The 10561-nt window shown below is 48.9% G+C and overlaps 1 non-coding gene across 1 annotated transcript; it reads right to left on the minus strand.

Annotated features, from left to right (window-relative positions):
- Positions 1 to 1853: 1853 nt before the first annotated feature.
- On the minus strand, positions 1854 to 1947 carry TRNAI-UAU (transfer RNA isoleucine (anticodon UAU)). The gene is made up of 2 exons: positions 1910 to 1947; positions 1854 to 1889 (listed from the first exon to the last, which is right to left on the minus strand). It is a non-coding gene; the product is annotated as a tRNA-Ile (tRNA).
- Positions 1948 to 10561: the final 8614 nt, after the last annotated feature.

A 10561-nucleotide genomic window follows, 5' to 3' on the forward strand; every position in this document is an offset into this window, starting at 1 on the left:
TTGTATATTGTTGTTTAATTGTATTGGTGTGGTACATTATGTTCATTGATTTTGGTGGTGTTAAAACAACCATGCATTCCAGGAATAATTTCTACTTGGTCTTTTTTTTTGTTTGTTTGTTTTGTTTTTTGGGTCACACCTGGCGATGCACTGGGGTTACTCCTGGCTCTGCACTCAGGAATCACCCCTGGAGGTGCTCAGGGGACCATACGGGATGCTGGGAATCGAACCTGGGTTGGCCGAGTGCAAGGCAAACGCCCTCCCCGCTGTGCTATTGCTCCAGCCCCCCCCCTTGGTCTTTATGTAATCTGTTTTAGATGTTGCTGGGTTTTGTTTAATGTTTAATGGCATTTTGTTGAGGATTTTTGCATCTGTCTAGGAGACTGGATGGCATTCCACGTGCTGGTCCCTGGGTTTCAGGAGACAGAAGGAAGATTATAGCAACAAGGTGGGTTGATCTGTCTGCTGTGCCTCTTAGTAAGTAAACTATTCAGTGTCACTTCTTTACCAGATGTTAATGAAAGCCAGTCTGTGAGCCTTGTTTCGAAACTTTTACATACATGATGGGCAGCTGTTGTCCTGCTATTTCTCAAGCTAGAACTTCATGCTGGTGTCTCTAGGATGTCTCTCTTCACTGGTATCATTGTATCACTGCCATCCCGTTGTTCATCATTTACTCGAGCGGGCACCAGTAACGTCTCTATTCCTCCCAGACCTGAGATTTTAGCAGCCTCTCCTTACTCGTCTTTCCCAACGATTGGAGGCTCTTACAGGGTCAGGGAAATGAGACCTATTGTTACTGTTTTTGGCATATCGGATATGCCACGGGTAGCTTGCCAGGCTCTGCCGTGCGTGTGAAATACTCTCAGAGATTGCCGGGCTCTCCAAGAGGTATGTATATATCTGTTACTGTATTTTGGATATGAATACGCCACAGGGAGCTTGTCAGGCTCTCCCAAGTGGGTAATAGACTCTAGGTAGCTTGTCAGGTCCTCTAAGAGGGAGAACTAGGCTATTAGAGAGCTTGGTTTTATAGTCTCTGGATGTTGGCCGTTGATAGGATTACAGGGTGGGGGGGGGCAGTCTCTGGGTGTGACTGTCTAGCTACTGGAAAATGGGGATCTGGATGGAAAAGGTCCGGTCCCGATCCGAGCAGCCTTGGAAATCTCAGCCCCGGGTCCCGCACACCTGGATTCCTCTGCCGGCTCCCCCATTCGTGAGGCTCCACTGAACGTGTAGAGAGTGGCCTGAGGATGTTTCTCATAATCTTTAAAATCCAGAGGGTGACACTGACCTTTGCACACAGATTTCCGGATGGACTGCGAGACTATAGCGAGTTATTTTGTTTCCTGGAACTGAACCCCTGTGTCTCGGTGGTCAGTTCTGAGCATCGTGGTGTTCTAAGATAGGAAGGCCAGAGTGAAAAACTGAAATAAGGAAAGGAGTTCAAGGCACTGGAAATTTCCAGCCAACCTAGTTCTAAAAACCAAGATCATCTGCATTTCAAGAACCTATACTTCATAGTTTTTCTTATTTCTTTTCTTTTTTTTTTTTTTTGTTTTCAAGTTGACATAGTATAATTATTTATGTTTGAACTCTGGATCTGAAACTGGTTTCTTACTGAATTGAACATTTAAAACTATCAAACACTGGTGGGCGCCCGTGGGAAGATGGCAGGCTTGGGAGCCTTGGTCAATCTTTCTTGGACAGGAGCAGGACTTAGCCCGAAGACAAATACAAATCACAAGCTCTGAGTAAGATATAAATCATAACCCTAGCTTAACCTCCTAGAAATATTATATTACAATGGCATCTACCTTGCACAGTTGACTGGCACTGAGGGGAGTAAAAGCTGCTCCAGGTGAGGCTCGAACTCACAACCTCGGCATGGCTCACAAGCGTACTGTCTTATAAGTACCGCGCGCTAACCGATTGCGCCACTGGAGCCACACCGGATGTGGGCGCGGGAATATGGAAGTGAAGATACTTTTATAGGGGCGGCCTGCCGCTATTTCCGGTCACGGTCATCACTTCCGAGGGCCAGGACGGCACCCGCCAGTGTGGGGCGTCCACCCACGGTGTTCCGTGCAGCAGCGCAGGGACCCCAGGAGCAGCTGGTGCGGAGCCACACGGAGAGATGCTGGGGGCAGGGGGGTGGGGAACTGGGGACCCCCGTCCTCGGTCTCTTGCCTTCCTCGGGCAGGACCCTGCGATGACCGCGTGCAAAACCTATCACCGCCGCTCCCGGGGGGCGCTCGGCTCGCCAGGGTGGGTTGCGTCCCCGGGAAACCGTGCAAACTCCGGGCTCCGGAATCCCGCGCTCTGCAGCCCCGCCCTCCAGCATCTTCCACCCGCTCCCCTGCACAGCGCCTGGAGGCGGCTTCCTCCGTTTCTGCCCTTGGGCACAAAGACACTTTCTCTCTGCAGGATTTGGCCTTTCCCAGGCACACGCCAGCAACGCCCAGACAAGTCTGAAGACAGTATTAGGGGAAACCACCCACCTTGATCTTCCTATGCGGTTTTAAGAACTTGTCCTTTTTAATTCCTTTGCTCCTGTAGTGAAATGTACCGATGGGTACCGGAATATGAGAACTTGAGGGGCTTTGGGGATTTGACTTGAAGATTCCTTTTAGATGTACTTTAAATTCAGAGTCAGGGATAGTCTTTTATCTATTTATTTTTTTAATAGTGAATCACCGTGAGGTACGGTTGCATACTTTCAAACTTTCGTGTTTGCCTTTCAGTCATACAATAATCAAGTACCCATCCCTACACCAGTGCCCATTCACCTCCACCAATGATCCCAGTATCCTTCCCACCCCCCCCATCCCCCCCACTCTGCTTCTGTGGCAGGGCATTCCCTTTTGTTCTCTCTCTCCTTTTGGGTGTTGTGGTTTGCAATACAGGCACTGAATGGCCACTGTGTTCGATCTGTAGTCTACATTCAGCAAGCATCTCCCAACCCGAGAGGATCCTCCAAACACCCTTTACTTGGTGTTCCCTTCCCTGTCTGAGCTGTCTTTTCCCCCCAGCATGTGAGGCCGGCTTTCAAGCCACGGGACAAACCTCCTGGTCCTTATTTCTACTATTCTTGGGTGTTAGTCTCCTATTCTATGACTTTATATTCCCCAGATGAGGGCAATCTTTCTATGTCTATCACTCTCTTTCAGAGTCAGGAATACTCTTTTTTCTTTATATATTTAATTTATTTTATTCTTTAATTAGTGAGTCACCATGAGGGTATAGATACAGATTCACACATTTTCGAGCTTGTTTTTCCCTTATACAATGTTCGCAAACACATCCCTCCACCAGTGCCCATTCTCCACCACCAACAAAACCAGTATCCCTCCAACCCCCAATCCCATCTCCCCCCACCCCACCCTGCCTCTGTAAACGGGTATTCCCTTTTGTTCTCTCTCTTCAATTGGGTATTGTGGTTTGCAGTAAGGGTGTTGAGTGGCCATTGTGTTCAGTATCTAGTCTACTTTCAGCACGCATCTCCCTTCCCACGCAGGATCTCCAACCACATTTTACTTGGTGTTCCTTTCTCTATCTGAGCTGCCTTTTTCCCCAGCATGTGAGACCAGCTTTCAAGCCATGGAACCAACCTCCTGGTACTTATTTCTACTATTCTTGGATATTGGTCTCCTACTCTGTTATTTTATATTCCACAGATGAGTGCAATTTTTCTATGTCTCTCTCTTTCTGACTAATTTCACTTAGCATGATACTTTTCATGTTGATCCACTTATATGCAAAGTTCATGAGAGTCAGGAATATTCTCTTCATAGCTGCTCCAACTTCATCTCAGTGTGTACGATATTGTCTCAAATGCCTCTAGACGTCTATTGCAAAAATTATACAGCCCAGGATCTTCACAACCAAGTAAGCAGCTCAAGGTCATGTAAAATCCTTATCAATTCTCAAAAATATCAAGATACCCAGAAGGGGATCCAGTCAACTTCACAGAGAAGGAGAAAGACCTTATCAGAGCTTCCTTCTAGAATATATTATACGCCTACAGTTGACCCTTGAAAAACTTCAGAATTGGGTTGTTGGAGGGGTTCCAATCAGACATCCCCCAGCAGCCAAAATCTGCCTTTAACCTTTGATTTCCTCAAAACTGAGTCTCTGCTATTCCATGGGGGCGTTGGTTTCAGGAAGCCCAGTAGATATCAAAATCTGCAGTTCCCTCTGGTAAGTCCTCTGCTTCTGGGGGTGGATTCTACATTCTCGGATTAAAATCATCCATAGGCAGTTGACTCCGTGAATGTAGATCCTCATTTAGAAAAAAAAAAAAATCCATTTAAGTGAGTCAGCACCAGTTCGAAGCCAGGTCGCTCAGGAGCAACTGTATTGTTCACCCATCCGTAAGGTACACCTTGTCACTCAGATTTTCAACGAGAAAAATGACAGTGAGAAGCTGACAGTGGTGAGGTGTGTGTCCCCAACTCACTCATATTTTCTGTCTTTCAGAGGTCTGGCGAGGAAAGAGCTTTCACAGACTGGCAAGTGGGCGGTCTTTGTCAGATTGACGAAACATTTGGTAAAACCGTTGCCCCATGAGCTGTACTCCTAAAAGAAGGGCAGATGTTAGGGTAGGTTGGCTGTTGGCACCGTTTTGAAATTACAAGCAAGGGATGGAAGTGGGCTCTGATGAGACAACGAACAAAGGGAGTATTTGAAAATATTTGCCTGAGTTGAAGAAGCTTGGGTTGTTTTCCCTTCTCACTCCTCCAACTCTCTCCCATTCCCGTCGTCGGCTGGATCTCCTGGCTTGTTCTGTCCTGTTTTTTTTTTCTTATTTTTTAAGTTTTAATGGATCACCTTGAGATACAGTTACAGACTTACAAATTTTTGTGATTACGTTTCAAACAATGTTCAAGTACCTATCCCTCCACCAGTGCCCACTCTCTGCCACCAAAGTGCCCAGTGTCCCTCTCGCTACCCCCACCCCCTGCCTCTGTGGCAGATACGTTCCTTCTTTCTTTCTCTCTCTCTCTCTCTCTCTCTCTCTCTCTCTCTCTCTCTCTCTCTCTCTCTCTCTCTTTGGGTGTTACGGTTTGCATTATAGGCACTCAGCAGTCATCATGTTTGGTCCATAGTCTGCTTTCGGCACACATCTCCCATCCCGAGCGAGCCCTCCGACCATCACTTACTTAGTGGTCTCTCCTCCATCCCAGCTGCCTTTTCCCCAGCCCATGAGATCCAAGCTGTGGGGTGATCCTCCTGGCTCTTATCCCTGCTGTCCTTAGGTGTTATTCTCTTATTATCTTTCCTAATTCTTGTGTGTTTGAAATGGTCAATTCTTCCTCTCTAGTTTTAAGTTTCTTTCCCACCAGCTCTGCCTTATTCAGGGTCCCACAAAGAGCTGCTCCCTCCTTAAGACTGAAGGCTGAGTGTGCTTTCATTCTTGCTGTTGGAGTAGAACGAACTCATTATCCTCCGTTTCTGATCTCTTCTCCGCGACCTCTAATCTAGGGGGCGGAACCCAAGATAACGCTGTCTGAGCCAGCCACAAAGCAGTGGAGGTTTCCTGTGTTAGTTCCTCCTGGCCCACAGACAAGGCCTCTCCACCCGCCCCAGCCCCTGGCTGTCACAGTTCAGAGGATGGTGGAGATGAAAATAACCAAATCTCAGAAACATTATGCTTCAGTTCCATCTTCCTTTCCAGGCTTCCTAATTTGGACAGAATTGACCATTTATGCCTGTGGCTTTCATCTGTAGAAGTGGAAGAACAATCTGGACTTCATAGAGCCCATCAAAAAAGGGAAATAATTCATTTAAACATTTACACTGGACCTGGCCTAAGGCATTCCAACAATATAGGAAATAGTTGATTTCTTTCCATTCATGTTTAGTGAGAGCAGCTTGGGTCCGAGTGATAGTGGGCAGAGGACTTGCTTTGCACGTAGCTGACGGGACCTGGGTGCAACATATGGTCTCTGAGCCCTGCCAGGTGTCATCCGTGAGCACTGCCCTGTGTGGCTCAAAAACAAACAGATAGAAAAGAATTTTGAGCTGCTCTTTCCCAGCTGTTCTACATTCCTTGCCTCCTCATTATCTCTTTCCTCATCACACACCCACTAACATTTTTTTTTTTTTTTGCCTTTTTGGGTCACACCTGGAGATGTTCAGGGATTACTCCTGGCTTTGCACTAAGGAATTACTCCTGGTGAGCTCAGGGGACCATATGGGATGCTGGGAATTGAACCCCGGTCGACTGCGTGCAAGGCAAATGCCCTACCCGCTGTGCTATCACTCCAGCCCCAACCACTAACATTATTAAGATAAATTCTTCTGCAATTGTTGCATCCAGGTGCCTCAAACCTCTGCCTTCCCCATCATTTCCCTGGAAGCAGGAACTCTGAATCTAAAGGAAGGTTCTAGAGCTCATGCTCATAAGAGAATGAGGGTGGGTCCATCATGGGAGCCAAGCTCTGTCATGTGACCTCAGCCTCCTCTTCTACCTTCCACCAGGGCCTCTATGCTAAAAGGTTTTAGGTCTTCAAAGTGTCACTCACTACACCTGAGGGACAAGCCAATCACATAATCATTGTGATGCAATTGATTGGAGGTATCCACGTTACAAGCTCAGTAACCCCTAAGGGACCAAATCATAGTTTCTGTCCTGCAACGTCTCTTTCTTCGCTAGGACCAGTGGGCGCAAGTGCAGGTCACTCCTAGGTGACCTGAGACAAGTCGGGCTCATTTTACAGTCATAACAATGCTTCGATATACCCAACTCACACCCACCAGAGCCAAGAGAGTTTTGTAGTTACCATGGCAACCCATTAAAATGACCAAATATGGGGCTGGAGCGATAGCACAGCGGGTAGGGTGTTTGCCTTGCACGCGGCTGACCCGGGTTCGATTCCCAGCATCCCATATGGTCCCCTGAGCACTGCCAGGGGTAATTCCTGAGTGCAGAGCCAGGAGTAATCCCTGAGCATTGCCAGGTGTGACCCAAAAAGCAAAAATAAAATAAAATAAAATAAAATGACCAAATATGGTCAAGATCTCAGATTGCAGTGGGGGTGGATGAGTGGAAGGAGTAGGAAAGGCATCTAAAACCACAAAAAGATGCAAAGAACATAATAAATAGCAGTGCTCCTACATTATATATATATAAAAAAGAAGCAAAGCGCAAAGAAAATGTGGATGTCTCCATGGGTCCCCGCCCTTTTCTGCTTTCACATTTAAACGCTACGGTAGGGGGCTGGAGTGAGGTAGAGCTGCTCGAGTGTTTGCCTTCGGACAGCCCACCCTGGCTCAATCCCCGCCACCACATGCGGTCCCTTGAGCCCCCCAGTATGAAGCCCTGAGAACCTCCAGGTGGGGCCCCAAATACAAATAGAAATAAGTAATTACTTAGAAAAAGTAAGTATTTGCTCTTACTTACTGTAAGTAGCTGCTCCCCTCACCCTGACGATCACTGCAGATTTTTCCCACTCTGACTCTATTATATCCTTGAGGCAGGATTTTTTTTCTTTTTTTCTTTTTTCTTTTGGCTTGTTGGGTCACATCTGGTGATGCTCAGAGGTTACCTCCTGGCTCTGCACTCAGGCATTTCTCCATAAACCATTCACTTGGATTTTTGTTTAATTATAATCTTTTTGTGTTTTAGTGTGTTTGTTTTTGCACCACACCGGACTGTGCTCAGGGCTTTCACTCAGGGATCACTGGTGGCGGCTCAGGGAACCCTGTGAGGTGCCAGGGATTGAACCTGCATCAACTGCATGCAAGGCAAGCACCTTACCCACTGTACATTCTCTCTGTTCCAATTTTGTATTTCAAATTACATTTTTCTTCACTTTAGGTGCAACATTTTCTTTTTTTTTTCTTTTCGGGTCACACCTGGCAATGCACAGGGGTTACTTCTGGCTCTACACTCAGGAATCACCCCTGGCAGTGCTCAGAGGACCATATGGATGCTGGGAATTGAACCTGGGTCGGCCGCGTGCAAGGCAAACGCCCTACCCGCTGTGCTATTGCTCCAGCCCTGGGTGCAACATTTTCTAATAAATATGTTTGATAAGGTAGGAAAGTTCTAGAGAAACCACTCTGATTTACACTTAATTTTTTATCCTCATGCGTTTTTAACCTTCTAACCTTCCTCAGCTTTGACTGGGTGAAGTTTGGGACTTTGGTGTCATTTGCACAGGTCCCTGGGCTTTCACGGAGGCACCTGGGCCTGCCACATACTTTCTGAAGGTCTGTTACTTATGCTAAGACCTCCTCCCCCAGTCTGCTCCTGGAAGAACCTGAATTCTTGGGAGCTGGGGAGGGGGCAGTGGGGAAGGATGGCGTGTTCTTTTCTAGCTAGCTTTCTTATCTGTTGCTCCTGTCTTAGTGCCAGGGCAGGGTATCGGGAGAGAACCAGGCGCCCACTCAGACCAAGGACGTTCCAATGCCATTCCAAGTCCGCTGCCCGCCTGCTTAGTTCTCTGGTCTCCAGGCCCTGCTGTTTCCAGGGAGAGAAGAAACTGCTCCATATCACTAATATCGACCGCAAACCATTACCCACCGTTCTAGGGTGCGGCCCAATGGGGGAAGCGACTCTGTGGAGCTCAGCTTGCACATTTAGAGAGGAAATTGCATTAGAAATCACCAAGCCGGGGGCTGGGGACACAGTGGGTAGGGAGCTTTCCTTGCTTGCGGCCCACCTGGGTTTGCTCCTCAGCACCCCCATGGGGTCCCCCAGCCTCTAGATTCCATTATCACCTATTTCCTGTGCAAATCCCTCTTGATCACACTTAGTCCTCACCCAGGTAATCCAGGCTAATCCTCTGGAGGGATCAAGAGCCTTAATCGCACCTTCCCATCTTTGCCACAGGAGATAACATTCACCGTCCCAGAGATTAAAATCTCATCTCTTGCAGCAGCCATTATTTCAGAGTTGGGATTTTGGATCAGAACGCACTTGGCTGTGAATTTCAGGCTGACAAATAATGGGTCTGTAATGCTGTGAAATTACCTACTTGGGATCTCTGATCATATTCTTGTTCAGGAAGGAGACAAAGTACTAACCTTCTAGTTATTTTGGTGATGATTTTTTTTTTTAAGTTCCTAAATGTGCCTGAGTGTTCTCCTCCTGTTCTTTCCTTCTCTCTCTCTCTCTCTCTCTCTCTCTCTCTCTCTCTCTCTCTCTCTCTCTCTCTCTCTCTCTCCTCTCTCTCTCTCTCTCTCTCTCTCTCTCTCTCTCTCTCTCTCTCCCTCTCTCTCTCTTTCTCTGTGGTTATTGATGGGGGGTGGGGGGTGGGGTACACACTTGGGTCAATGCTCAGCAAATCCCAGCAATGCCTCAATTGCTCAGGGGTAATTCCTAGCTCTGTGCTCAAAAGTCACCATTCGTGGGCTTGGGTTGGAACTTGGATAGGCCACACACAAGGCAAGAGGCAAGTGTACTAGCTCTCCTGTCCAAATATGAACCTATTTTATACTCAGCATCCAGGAAGTTACCCAAGTGTCAGGAAGACGGAAAATTAAGACATATAGATGTTCACACTTCCAGAGACAAGGAAGCGGGGAGGCCCTCCAGAGGGCTTAACAAACCCCAAGGGCCCGCTGAGTCCTAGGCTAAGTGCCTAGGACTTTGAGCTGGCAAAGGCAACAGGCCACAGAGATGGGGACGTGTGTGGGCTGCGCCCGAGGCAGGAAGGGCGCCTTCCACGTGGCTGCACAGGGCCCCGGCGGCTGGATCCGGTATTGGTGCTCTGGGCTCTGAGATCAGAAATCGGAGATAAGGAGCCTCGCCTTCCCAGGGAGAGAGCGAGGATCAATCCTCAGCAGCCCCAGCCGAGAAAGCCTTTTTGTTGCGCACCTGACAAGCGATTTAGAAGTGGGGGGAGACGTTTTCATCCATCAACAGGAGGAAAGCGGAAGCGGCCGTGGAAGCCCGGGTGAAAGGACTTGCAGACAACCCTCTGGTTGGGGTCTCTCTGGGGTCTCGGGGAGACCACGGTCCCTCTCTGAGCCTGGGACCCACGCGCAAGACCGTCCGTGCGCTCCTGTTGCAACAAGCCGGGCTCCTGGCGCAGAGACCGCCGGGCGAGCTGTGTCCAAACGGCATCTGCTCTTAGGAACTGCAACGTGCTGGCTGAGCGAGCACTGTTGGAGGGGACTCGCGTCAGCTGGAGAGCCGTCGTCTAGCAGAGCCCGCTCCAGGTCCGGGCTGCGCGGGACGGGGGCGTGTGCGGCCTTGTTCCAGAAGCCCACCCGGCTTCGGGGGCGGCGGTTTGCGCTCCTGGGGGGTCCGCATCTGGGAACTGCGGGTCACTGGGAGGGGCAGAGAAAGCAATAATGACGATGATGATGGTGATGATGATGATGATGATGATGATGAAATAAAATTAGACAAAACCCTAAGTATCACCCACCCCCACCCCGTCTGCACACTTGCCACTGGCTGTCCAGCGCGCACTAGGGTGCGCTGGGCAGGTCGGGGTGGGGGGCAGGTTCGAGTGGGACGAATGCCCCGGGGGGCGGGGCGGGGGGCGGGGCTGATGGGCGGCAGCGGGAGGATTAGGGGGCGGGGAAGATTAGGGGGCGTCGTGAC

The sequence above is a fragment of the Sorex araneus genome, chromosome 2 (genome assembly GCF_027595985.1).
Source record: "Sorex araneus isolate mSorAra2 chromosome 2, mSorAra2.pri, whole genome shotgun sequence".
NCBI classification, from domain to species: Eukaryota; Metazoa; Chordata; class Mammalia; order Eulipotyphla; family Soricidae; genus Sorex; species Sorex araneus.